Source organism: Gracilinanus agilis, chromosome 4, assembly GCF_016433145.1.
Source record: "Gracilinanus agilis isolate LMUSP501 chromosome 4, AgileGrace, whole genome shotgun sequence".
NCBI classification, from domain to species: Eukaryota; Metazoa; Chordata; class Mammalia; order Didelphimorphia; family Didelphidae; genus Gracilinanus; species Gracilinanus agilis.
The window spans coordinates 391683810-391696747 of NC_058133.1; the positions used below are offsets into that span (position 1 = coordinate 391683810).

General features: G+C 39.3%; 1 pseudogene; it reads left to right on the forward strand.

Annotated features, from left to right (window-relative positions):
- The first annotated feature begins 1253 nt into the window (after nucleotides 1–1253).
- LOC123246610 lies at nucleotides 1254–2984 on the forward strand (annotated as a pseudogene).
- Nucleotides 2985–12938: the final 9954 nt, after the last annotated feature.

The following is a 12938-nucleotide window of genomic DNA, read 5'->3' on the forward strand; positions in this document are numbered from 1 at the left end:
TTTTTCTTGGCCTGGGTAATACTTGACACAGGCTGGTCCAGCAATCCAGGCTCAGGATTAGAACAAAATGAGACACTTATAGACGACATGACCTTTAACAAAAGGAAGTTTATTCAAACATAGAATGGAAAGAATATTTAGAAAAAATATATACAACAATGGTTTAGTTGGACAAAGCTCCCTTGTCCTCCACATCTGCTACAATAGTGTACCCATATGTTGACTTACACAGAAGTGGGAAGTTTATCAATGCTGAGTTGTATCAACAACTGGGCTTATTATGTCTTAGGCACTGGGAAACTATATCAGTGGTTGAATATTAGTCATCCAGACCAATTTGGTGTTAAGGGATGTTTCATTTCCATTTTAGGGGAAAAGACTAGCCTATGTGACAGACACCTTCCAGTCTTATGACTAGTAGATGTTGTTCCTACCGAATCAATCATGGACAAACAATTGCCTTAAAATTTACTTATATTAATGGCATTCCTCTAGGGGAAGTCCCAGCTTCTCAGCTGCATTATCCTGTATCAGTGCCCTAATTCTTTTCATGTTACATATATACTCCACTCCCTCCCTGGATATCACTATGGATTTAGATATACAGATCTTGCAAGATAAGGCATTTACATCTCTGTTGGTCTTCCATGCACTCATTGTTAATCACTGCCATTAACAAGCCATCTCCTTACTGATGGTATCCAGCTCTCTCCATGAGATAAGTTATGATCAGGATACTTCCACTAACAAATACAATAGGCTTCTGGTAGCCATTGCTTTCCATGTATAAAGTTGCTCAAGGTCCTTTTGATTAGTGTTAGTATATGGAGTACAATGTGGGCTTGCTTGGATCCACAAAACCTAACCCTAATCCATGTGTAAGGTGCAGACCATGTCTTTAAAGATCTATCCACATTTCTTGTTCCATTGATCTCTAAACAGTGACAGAGTATCAAGACCAAATTCTTCTTTTTCCTTGTTTGTGTCATTTCTTCTCAACCATAGCTATATGAGTGAGATCAATAAGAGATTTTGTGATGATGAAACCATTTTTCACAGATTTAAGAAGATAGCCACCGAAACCTAGTAACATATTTAGCTCTTGAAAATTCTTCCAATATGATCAGTTAAAGACTGTAGATTTAGGACCATCCTTGGGCTTCTTTTCTGCTCCGCATGTGTGGCGGTGTATGCTTTGGAAACGCGCTTGCTTACCGTTTGTCCCTTCCCCTGCGTGCCCAGTTGTGACAGCCATGACGTTCGCTGAGCCTGGCCTTGCCATGGCCTCGGTCCTCAATGGAGAGTGCAGCAGTTCCCAGGCTCGGCCAGGAGGGAACCGAGTGATGGTGGTGCTGGGTGTGCAGTGGGATGATGAGGGCAAGGGGAAGGTGGTGGATCTGTTGGCACAGGACACCGACAGCATCTGCCACTGCCAGGGAGGAAACAATGCTGGCCATACAGTTGTTGTGGATCCTGTGGAGTATGACTTTTATCTCTTACCAAGTGGGCTCATCAATCCAAATGTCACTGCATTCATTTGAAATGGTGTGGTAATTCACCTGCCAGGATTATTTGAAGAAGCAGAGAAAAATGTACAAAAGGGAGAAAGCTCCAAGGGCTGGGAAAAAAGGCTTATAATTTCTGACAGAGCGCATATTGTATTTGACTTCCATCAAGCAGCAGATGGCATTCAGGAACAACAGGGGCAGGAGCAAGCTGGAAAGAATTTGGGCACCACAAAAAAGGGTATTGGCCCAGTTTATTCCTCCAAAGCCTCTTGAAGTGGATTCAGGATGTGTGATATTGTTTCAGATTTTGAAGGCTTCTCTGAGAGGTTCAAAGTTTTAGCTAATCAATATAAATCTACATATCCCACTTTGGAAATTGATATTGAAGGTGAATTACAAAAACTCAAGGGCTATATGGAAAGGATTAAACCAATGGTGAGAGATGGTGTTTATTTTCTCTATGAGGCCCTCCATGTCCCTCCAAAGAAAATTTTGGTAGAAGATTCTAATGCAGCCCTGCTTGATATTGATTTTGGAACTTACCCTTTTGTGACTTCTTCAAATTGTACTGTCGGAGATGTTTGCACAGGTTTGGGCATCCCTCCTCAGAATGTAGGTGAGGTATATGGAGTTGTAAAAGCATATGCAGGGGGCAGCTGGGTAGCTCAGTGGATTGAGAGCCAGGCCTAGAGACGAGAGGTCCTAGGTTCAAATCCGGCCTCAGACACTTCCCAGCTGTGTGACCCTGGGCAAGTCACTTGACCCCCATTGCCCACCCTTACCACTCTTCCACCTATAAGTCAATACACAGAAGTTAAGGGTTTAAAATAAAAAAAAAAAAAGCATATACAACTAGAATTGGAATTGGAGCCTTTCCAACAGAACAGAACAATGAAATTGGAGAATTATTACAGACCCGAGGTAGAGAATTTGGTGTGATCACTGGAAGAAAAAGATGGTGTGGATGGTTGGATCTTATTTTGCTCAAATATGCTCATATGATTAATGGATTTACTGCGTTGGTTCTTACCAAATTGGATATTTTGGATGTGTTTACAGAAATAAAAGTTGGAGTTGTGTACAAGTTAGATGTTGAAATTATACCTCGTTTTCCTGCAAACCAGGAAGTCTTAAATAAAGTTTAAGTTCAATATAAAACTCTCCCAGGATGGAACACAGACATATCAAATGCAAGGACATTTAAAGATCTCCGTCAATGCACAGAATTATGTTCAGTTCATTCAAGATAAACTTCAAATTTCAGTTAAATGGATTGGTGTAGGTAAATCCAGAGAATTCAACTCTTTTAAGGACTGCCAATGTAGGAAAGAAGCACACTCCTCCCTGCCCACCCGCCTGCCCCCTCTCCTCCCTCAAAAGAAAGAAAAAAGAAAAAAAGAAAGGAAGAAAGATAGACTGCTTATTCTTAAAAAACATTTTATTTTCAATCTGCAAAGCCAAGGTTATGGATACTGAATGGAAATACTTCCTACAGTTGTTTTCAGATTTAGGATCAATGGCTGCTGTGGAAAGAAACTTCGGCATATTCCAGTGTCAGCTTTCTTGAGCTGGCATAACTGCCAGATTGTTTTTGCTCCTGCTGTTCATGGTGCCACATTTTCTTTAAATGTTTAGTCATAATATAGTCCACATTTTTAAAAATCTAATGTAGAGAACTCCTTCAATTGTATTTAATTTTCATATTGTCTCTGTGCTGTCATTGGCATTACCCACAAATATTAGATGGTAAGAACAATTAATGCAGTTTTGCACAAATACTTTTGCATTCTGATCATTCAAATTCTGTCATTGTAATCTTTGCTATTAAAGTAAATGATTAAAAGAAGATGATTCTGGTCATTTTTGTAATGCTGTAAATTCTGTTTAAATTTTGAACTATCTTTTATCCAGAGACCATTGAATTTGGGAGGCTTGGATAGGTTTTTTAATTTGTACAGACAGCATGGAGAACTTGATTTCTGTGAATTATTTAATACTTTGAACATTTAATTGGTCGAGAGGAAAAGGTACCCACAAAAATCTGCATATTGCAAAAAGTTCACTTATAATAATTAAAAAACTAGTCTGATATTTGGTGGGTTTGATTCTTTGTGATTTAAAACAATTCAGAAAGATGTACCTTGCTTTTTGTAATTTAGCATTGTTCTTCCATCTGGTAGGCTTATTCTTCAACATTGTGCCTACCGCTCTGCCTATAAAAATCACATTACTAAATGCACCAAACAAGGCTCTCCAAATTCTAAATCATATCTGGATGATTGTACTTCTGCTCTCCTGGAAAAAAAAGGGCACAATTTTGAAGATTAGGCTTAAATTGTATTGTGTTTCAGATTAGAAAGACACATTAAATGGGATATTTTAAATATTTGAATTAGGTTCCATTTAAGTTCCTTTATTTTGTTATATCATCAATAGCTGATTAAAAAGAACCAAATATTTCTAGTATACTTTTGCATAATGTGTCTTTGTTCTGGAGAAAAAGGCAATAAAATTTTTACTGGTAAAAAAATAAAAATAAAAAATTAAGACTATAGATTTAGAGTCAAAAAAAGAACCCTGGAGATCATCTAGCCCAGTTCCTCTCATTTTATAGCTGAACAAATAAAGGCCTTACAGAAGTAGACAGTTACCCAAAGTAACAAAGCTAGAAAGTGGCCAAGCTGGGTTGTGAACTCAGATCCTTTTACTCCAAGTTCAGAGACTGGTCTACTATACCAAATTATTTCTCTTCTCGGGATTGGAACACACTACTTCATGGGTTAATATTTAGCTTACTCTTCAGACAGAGGCTTTTGCCAAGTGACAGCTTCAGAAGAACATATCCTAAAGGGAAGCTAAATGGTACAGTAGAGAGTCAGGCCTTGAGTTGGTAGTACCTGGGTTCAAAGCTGGCCTCAGATATTTCCTGGCTGTGTGATCCTGGGCAAGTCACTTAATCAACCCTGTTTGCCTAGCTCTTGACCTTCTGTCTTAGTTGTCACTAACACAGAAAGTAAGAGTTTTTGTAAAAAGATCATTTTCTAAATGCTCTAATACTGTCAGTTATCTTTCCTCATGATTTTCTGACCTCTTTCCAAATAAGATGGAATTATATAACTATGACAATACTTCCAAGTAGTTTAAGTCAGTGACAATCACTTTATAAGTGTCAGGAAACCCAGAAATGTGATTAAATTCATAAAATACCACTGAACATACAAAAGCTTTCTTTGTCATCCTCTCTCATGGGGATTTGGCAGTACCTGCTGTGCAGATCTAACAAGGTGTGACTGGCTGAGCAACAAAAGTCCAAGGCATATTGGATGCATGGCATGACACTTCAGTTTAGCTCTCCTATGCCAAGTCCAGTAGTCTATATATATCTTTCCAGTCTTCTTCCGAATTAGCATTGGGGTGAGGTATGTAGACTCTGGGATTTCAAGATGCTGTCACTGATTAGTAGCTTAATCAGGTACTCGTAAAGTCCTCCATCTCACAAAGAAAAATTTGTGATGCTTCTTTTTAAAGGCTGGGTTTCATTGAAATGGATTGTGCATGTCACTCTCTAGATACATCCCATTGTTAATGGATATTTGGCACTGAGAAAAAATGACCCCAACTTCCACTTGCTGTTGCATTTTCTGTACCACTTTGGGAATGCCCAGATTCCTGACATCTTTTGGCCTTGGTATTAGTGCGTACGAGTAAAGCTGGACCCACAAAATACATGATTATATTACCTTACTGGCTTATTATAGGTGTGACTTCAAATATTCCCATCCAGAAAATTGTACTTGCTCCCCTAAAAGTGACTCAACCTTCCTACTTCCCTCTTTCACCAAATTTGTTGAATGACAGACTGTCTCATGGGTCTATAAAAGAGAATGTCTCCTTCCCTATTAGGTCCATCTGCTTTATCCACATAGTATCCCAGAGTTGGAAGGGGAATTACAAATTATTTAATCTGGTTGTTCTTTCAACTCATAAGTCTCCTCTACAGTATCAGTGACAGATAGTAAACTAGGTTCTGTTGAGAAGCTGTATGGTGTAGTAGTAGTAGTAGTAGTAGTAGTAGTAGTAGTAGTAGTAGTAGTAGTAGTAGTAGTAGTAGTAAAAAGAATGAAGTTTTTGGAATCAGGAAGGACTTGGGTTCTGTTATGAGTAAGATGAGATTAGCTAGTTATTAGGAATTAAGATGTACCTAGCAGGAAGAAGCTGGAGCTGGGAATTCCAGGTTGGAATGAGGGAGGAGGAAGCTTGTCTGTGCTCTGTGTGTGGACTCCATTAGTGGTGGGCAAAAACTGTTGCCAGCCTGGGAGACCTCAGAGCAAAGGACACCCTGCTTCCTGTTTTCCCCTGGGATCCTGTGTGGTGTGGCATCTAGCAAAAGGACAAGATCTACAGAGCCAAGAGAAGAAGTGTAGTTTTGAGTTCTGGCGGACAGTGCTTCAAGCAAAACCCTTATTACTTGGTTCCTGAGACAACTGTAGCTGGCTCTGAGGTCTCCCAGGCTGGCAACAGTTTTTGCCCACCACTAATGGAGTCCACACACAGAGCACAGACAGGCTTCCTCCTCCCTCATTTCAACCTGGAATTCCAAGCTCCAGCTCCTTCCTGCTAGGTACATCTTAATTCCTAATAACTAGCTAATCTCATCTTACTCATAACAGTTCCTATCCCATTTTTGGCAATAAACTGTGTGTAACCCAGTTAGTCTGGACATACCCAGTTTGGGAAACATGGAGGCATGTCCTCAAGAGGCCTTTGGAGCTTGTCCATATTTGCCTATGTAACATAAGACCTTTTATAAAGAAATATTTCCTTCAGAAGGAATAACTACAAATATACAAACTTATTCCTCCAACATGTGGCAGTCATAATTCTCCTCCTTAATCCCTGTACCTTTCTAGTATGTGGGGAGGAGAGGATTATGTTTATAATTTAGCTTGGTTCCTGTAGAGCAGTGTTGACCAAGGTTTTCAAGGTCGGGTGCCCAAACTGCAACTTCAAGCTGCCTGTGAGCCCCTTGCATTACTCCAGAAAGCAAAGAGATAAAATGCATGCTTTGGGTGGCTGGACAGAGGGGTGAGGCATGCAAAAAATGTCCTCAGGTGCTGGGAAGAGGGGGTATGGAGCAGCTCCCTGAGTGTCAGTTCTACATGTGTGCCACACCTTCACCGACGCTGCCACAGAGCATAGTTCTGGTTCCAAACCCAAAACCTCCTTCAGCCTTAAGTCTCAGGTATCCTGACTTCTCAAGGCTTTCATATTGGTCTGGCATTCAGTACCACCCCACCTGCATTCCATGATCCAAGGTCACCAAGTCTAGAGCACCTAAATCCCATGGGGACTGCCTCTGGCACTTGAAACTGGGGAGAAACAACACAGAATAGAAACATTGCTAAGGCTCATTTCTTAGAGTGAGGGGTAAAAGGTGAGCAGGAGAAGCGAAGACCCTTCTCACCAGTTCAGTTCATGGCATCTTTCCCACGCACAGATAAGAGTTGCTGAAAAGAGAGTGGTAAAAAGGATGCAGAAAAGAAGACAGCTGGAAAGAGAGAACAACTCAGTCTCCTTGGTGTTAAAGATTTGGGCAGCCAATCAAAGAAGGCTATCCTCATCTCTATAGTAGGGGAAGAAGAGGACTCCATTTTAGGCAATCTGTACATGCTCCAAAGGACCCGAGGTAGTTCCATATACCCCAAACTGGGCATCCCCAGACTAATCCAGGATACTTGTGTGACTACTGGCATATTTTTACGTTGTTTTGTGTGTGTGTGTGTGTGTTTCTGGAAAATGATAGTAGCAATACCTGAAATACTACTTCACAGGGTCCTTTGTGAGAATCAGATGGAATGATGTATGTAAAGCAATATAATTATAAATACTCTCAACAACAAGGAGATCAGTGCTTAATCAAACACCCATTACATTAATGGATGGTTCTAAGTGATGCAAATTTCCTCATATAAAGTTGAAATATGCTTCATTCTGTGCTTGGGAAGAACACAGAACAGGTTTCCTACCTCTTCCTTTTGAAAACACCATCAAATATTTGAAGACAGTTATTGTCTTCCACTAAGCCTTGTCTTCTCTAGACTAGGTCTTCCTAATCATTTCCTTCTAGCCTTTCTTGCATTATGTAGTTTGCATATCTCTCAAAGGCTTCGTTGCATTGCGTTTTGCCGGAGCCCATCATAACATGCGTCATTCAGAAGTTGAAACAATACAGTAGATGTCATCTGACCAGCACTGTGTACAATGGGTCAGTCTCTTGCTTTGATCTTGACATTGTATTTCTATTAAGGCAAGCCAATATTTCCTTGGCAGACTTAGAAATTTTATCCTATTTTAGATTCATATTTAACTTTTAGTCAACTAAAATCTCAGGGTTTTTATTTTTGCTTTTTTTTTGTTGTTGTTGTTGTTGTTTTACATGAATGTATAGCCAAGTGAAAACTCCTTTCTCCCTGTATGTGTGCAAATGAAACTGTGACTGCTGTGTTGGTGGTAATGTAGTAGAAAGAACACTAGATTTGGGACAAATGATGGGGGCTTGAATCTTGCCTTTGATGCTTTTAGCTGTAGTTCAGTCCTTTCAGGTTTCTCAACTCTACCCCATATGATGTTTTCTTGACAGAGTTACTAGAGAAGTTTACCATTTTCTTCTCCATTTTGACATTTACTAGTAGTTAAACCTAGAGAAATCATTTAAGTTCTCTAGACCTCAGTTTATTCACCTGTAAAACTGGAATAGCATATGCAATCTCTACTTTATAGAGTTGTTGTGATGAAAGCTATTACTTTTAGATTTCCTAAGTAATTGAGGATACTTATCCCACCCTCAGAACTATGTTCTCTGCTTTTCAGCTAGAAAGATCAGGATGTTCTATTGTGTGTCATTAACTTGGAATTTTCTATGTAAGTATATTATTCACTAATGCCTATTTAATAAAAGCCAACACCTCCAAGATAAATCCTTCATGCTGTATTAGCTTAAATATCTACAATATAACAGCAAAACCCAGCCCATTTCTAAATGCAATTTTACAAGTCTAAACTTGTTCACAGTTTAAAATCTCATTCCTGGGGAGGCCCAAGAAAAGCAGGAGCAGGAAGTAGCATTATGTAGCTTAGATTTAAACTCTGGTACAATCAGCACACTACCTACCTTGGCTATTCAGCCTGCACAGCTCGGTAGGCATTCTCTTCATTTTTTTTTAACAAGTATTGACATCAGTTCAGGTATACAATAAAAAAAATATTAGCTAGAAAAATAAATTATCTTGCCAAGAAAAAAAGATGGAAGACTTTTTATAAAATAATATTTGTCTATTGTCAGTATATAAGGTAAATCAAGGAAATGAATTTTCCTACAGTTTATTTGAATCTCCATCTGTCCCTCTTCTCTTCCATTGAGAAAGCAGGAAAGTTCAAGAAAGAAGGCAATAACTGAATTATCTTCTAAACTAGATGAATCTAGTCAAGTCAACAAGAATTTATTAGGTTTTTCTTATGTGCCAGATGCTGTGCTAAGGTCTGAAAGTACAGATGCAAGCAAAAATACAGACAGTGCCTGGTTCAAGAAGCTTCCATTCTAATGAAGGAAGAGGACATAAAGGGGAGCTGAAAAGCAGGGTATGGGGGAGAGAACAGCAGAAGCAGAGACTAGAAAAGGAATAAAGAGGTAAACATGACTGGCTTGGTCAGTTTCCTTAAAATTGTGGTTCCATGACCAGTGAGAGGAAGGAGCTAGGGGTGTTGAATGATCTTCCAATGTGAGAAGGCTTCTGGGGAAATGGAGAAAAAAAAGATCTCAGGAGTAGAGCCTAGAGAAGAATCATGGAAGACATTCCTTTAACTTTCCCATAAGATTTTGAAATATTAAGAAAAATCTTGAGGTTTCCCTTTTTTTTAAATGTAGACCCTTCCTCATCCCACACACTTTCCCAGAATGACCTTGGCTCTCCTTTTCTTACCTGTAAAATAAAGAATCAAGCCTAGAAGATCTCTAAGTTTTCTTAGTTATAAAATTATAAAATTCAAGGTCTGACTATAACTTGTAGGGAGCCTTGAGTTAAGTGGTTATTATTAGAACTTTGTCCCAGACAGGAAAATTTAGAGTAAATAAAAATATAAAATATTCTAAGGATGGGAGAGAGGGCAAAAAAAGAATGAGACATAAATTTTTGGACGTAGCTAATGTGAGAATTTGTTTCTCTTGGGTAGGCATATTTATTATAATTTATTACAATATTTATAACAAGTTATATGTAATATATTGTTACATATAAAAATTAAAAATAAATGGTAACAAAAAATATATACTATTTTTAGCAGAGTAGAATGGAGACAGAATGAAATCTCAGATACTAAATGGGAACAGAAAAAAGGAGGTTCTGTTCAGAACAGCTTTGGAATGAGTAAAAGTCAGTTAAAAATTCATACATGTACTACTATAGATTTATGTTTATTATACACAAAATATAATTTTAAATGGGTGAGAAGATAATTATAATAGCTAACATTTAAATAGCTACTACTATGTGCCAACCACTTACAAATTTTATCTCATTTACACATATCCTCAAAACTAAGAACTTGCTCTGGAGAAAGTATTGATTGGATGGGGGGCTTCCTCAGCTCCTCATTCCACCTTTGGGATATACAGGGGGATTTGGCTATAATGGTGATTCAAAGACCCTGCTCCCTTGGGCATGGGGACCTTTCCATTGCCTTATCCTCAGTGTCATGATGTAGGAGGGCAAGTGGGATATGGTCTCTGGCAGTTATCTTCCAGGCACATGCAAAGAGTGACTGTTTCAGGTAGGAAGAAAGGAGTATCGATAGTACAGATTGTAGATACTTATGCAAACTGTCCTTTCCTTGTGGTGGATGGCCTTCTTCTTTCTCTTCCAAGCTGTCTGGTGAGCTGAAAGGATCTAGAGAACAGAGTTGCAGATCTAGAAGATTTCTGTCCGTGGTACCTTGAATCCCAGCTACACTGGCCGGAGTAATTTCTGCTTATTTTTGCTAACTGTTGCTTCTTACTTTGGCTCCTGCTGCTACTATCTCTCTACCTGCTTTGCTCTGACTCTCTTTGTTGTAGTCACTCCATAACTGGGGTGAACTTCTCTTGTTCTTAGTGGTTGGTAAGTGGGGAGTAAAGATTCTAGGCTGGCAACAAGAGCTACTTGTGAAGAAAACATTCCTCCTCTCTCAGGCCAGCTGGACTTCTTAAACAATTGGAAGATTCTTCTGGGCCAGGATCTACAAGATATGCCCTCAGTCTGTCCTGGGTTGTAAAGCACACTTTCTATCCATCCTTCTTTGAATCCCAGGTAATATAATGGTCCTAGATACTAGGGAAGAAGAATTTATCTATCCCACTGCAGTTTGGATCTCATGGGGGTCTAGGCAGTGTTCCCCTTCACTCTCTCAGAATGGAGATAGGTCCATGGGAAGCACACATCACTGAGAAGGAGGCCATGGAAAGATCCCTATGCCCAATCACCATTATATAATGTGAATCACCATTATAGTCAAATGCCCCTGTATACCCCAAAAGTGGAATGAAGAACACAGGAAGTCCTTATCTCATCTATCCTCTCCCCAGAGCAAGGCCTTGGGAGGTCCCTACTGCCCAAAAAAAGTATTTTTGTTATTCAGTCATCTCAATAATATCTAATTCCTTATGTCCTCATTTGGGTTTTTTGGACAAGGACACTAGAGTGGTTTGCCATTTACTTCTCCAGCTCATTTTACAGATGAGTAAATTGTATCAAACAGGTTTAAGTGACTTGTCTAGGGTCAAACATAGTATGTGTCTGAGGCCTGATTTAAACTTAGGTCTTCCTGACTCCAAGTCAAACATTTCTATACACTGCACCATCCGGGAAAGGAGGGTCTTCCAGTTTCCTTTGCAACTTGGTTCCCTTTGGAGTTGTGTTTTTGGAAATTTGGGGGTCTCTGAACTAAATTTCCTGTGAGCCCACTGGCTTCCTGTGGAAGTTTAGGGGTCCTTGAACTACATTTCCCATGAGCTCACTGGCTTCCTGTCTTACATGATGATGTAGACAGTTATGTAGTGACATAGACAGGAGGATAAAATTAAGAGCCTGGACTTGCCACTTCCTCTTTGCTGGCTTGGAAGCTGATCCACCATGAGAAAGGAGGCAAGGGTGCACGTCATTTAAACTGATTTAGTGAGCATGGCACGTGGCTTCATTTTTCTACTGGCTACCAATAAATCTTTTAAAACCATAATATTTTTAAAGCTATCCTTTTTTATTAATTTTATTTTTTACAGAGTCCAGGCCAATGGACATCTCATTGTTGTAGATGTATGGTTAGAGGAGGTCAAAAACAGTGTGATTCATGAAGTGTGCCTAAGGTAGGAAAGGCTGTGATTGACCACGAGGCACATTCTCCCACTGGGCACAAATAGGAGAAGGAGAGCAACAGAAGCAGGTGGCAGCTACCAGTACACTGAACAGCTGTGCAGCTTTCATCCATTTTCATACTTTCTTCATATATGCCAAGAATTGTTTTGTAAACCCCACTTTGAAGACCACTGCCCTAAAGACATTCTAATTAATCTTCCCTACTGTTCAACTAAAATATCTCAATGTCTTATGTAATTTTTACAGCATGACTCTTAAAGTTGATTTGAATCAAAAAGTCAACAAATTCTTATCTTTCTATGTACCAGGTACTGAGGCATAATTCTTGCTGCTTTCCCCAGGTAGAGGCACTGAAATTGCTAGATATAGTTCTTATTAAGGATTCTTCCAGCTGTAAAAATATCCATTTCTTTTTGCTTTTCCTTTCCAATAGATAAACTGTTCTACATTTTAGGAGAAAGTTCTATAAAGATATTAATTTCTGATTATGTTTAGGCATAATCTCACTGCAAAGGCTATTTGGAAAATTTAAGTAAAAACGTGAGTCCAAACTGATATGGGCTGAAAGATCCCACAAACTCTGCCAAGTAGCTACACACCATCAAAATAGCACAGAAACAATAACTAGTTGATTAGGTATGAGTTGCTTGGATTTACAATTATGAGAAAATCCCTCACATCAATCTTTAGTCATCACCTAGATCCTTGGTTGAGGGTCTCTGGACAGCAAGTACAGGTGGTTCAGTTTCCCAGTCACACAGAACTAGGTTCATACAATGTTCAGTTTCCACACTCACAGCATTCCTTAGAGTCTTCCCAGAGAAGAGCAAAACTTGACCTTGCATTGTCCCAGGGTATTTAAGCATCCCATTTACATTGTGGTTTGGGCCTCCAGAGTGGGCAGACAGAGTGAAACATGGGTTGGGTGAAGCAGTCCAAAATGGACCCATAGGTAAAGTGACATCAGTTCCCTGGAGACTTGGGGGCAACAACTGCCTAAACAAATGACCTCTTCCTTAGATAAAAT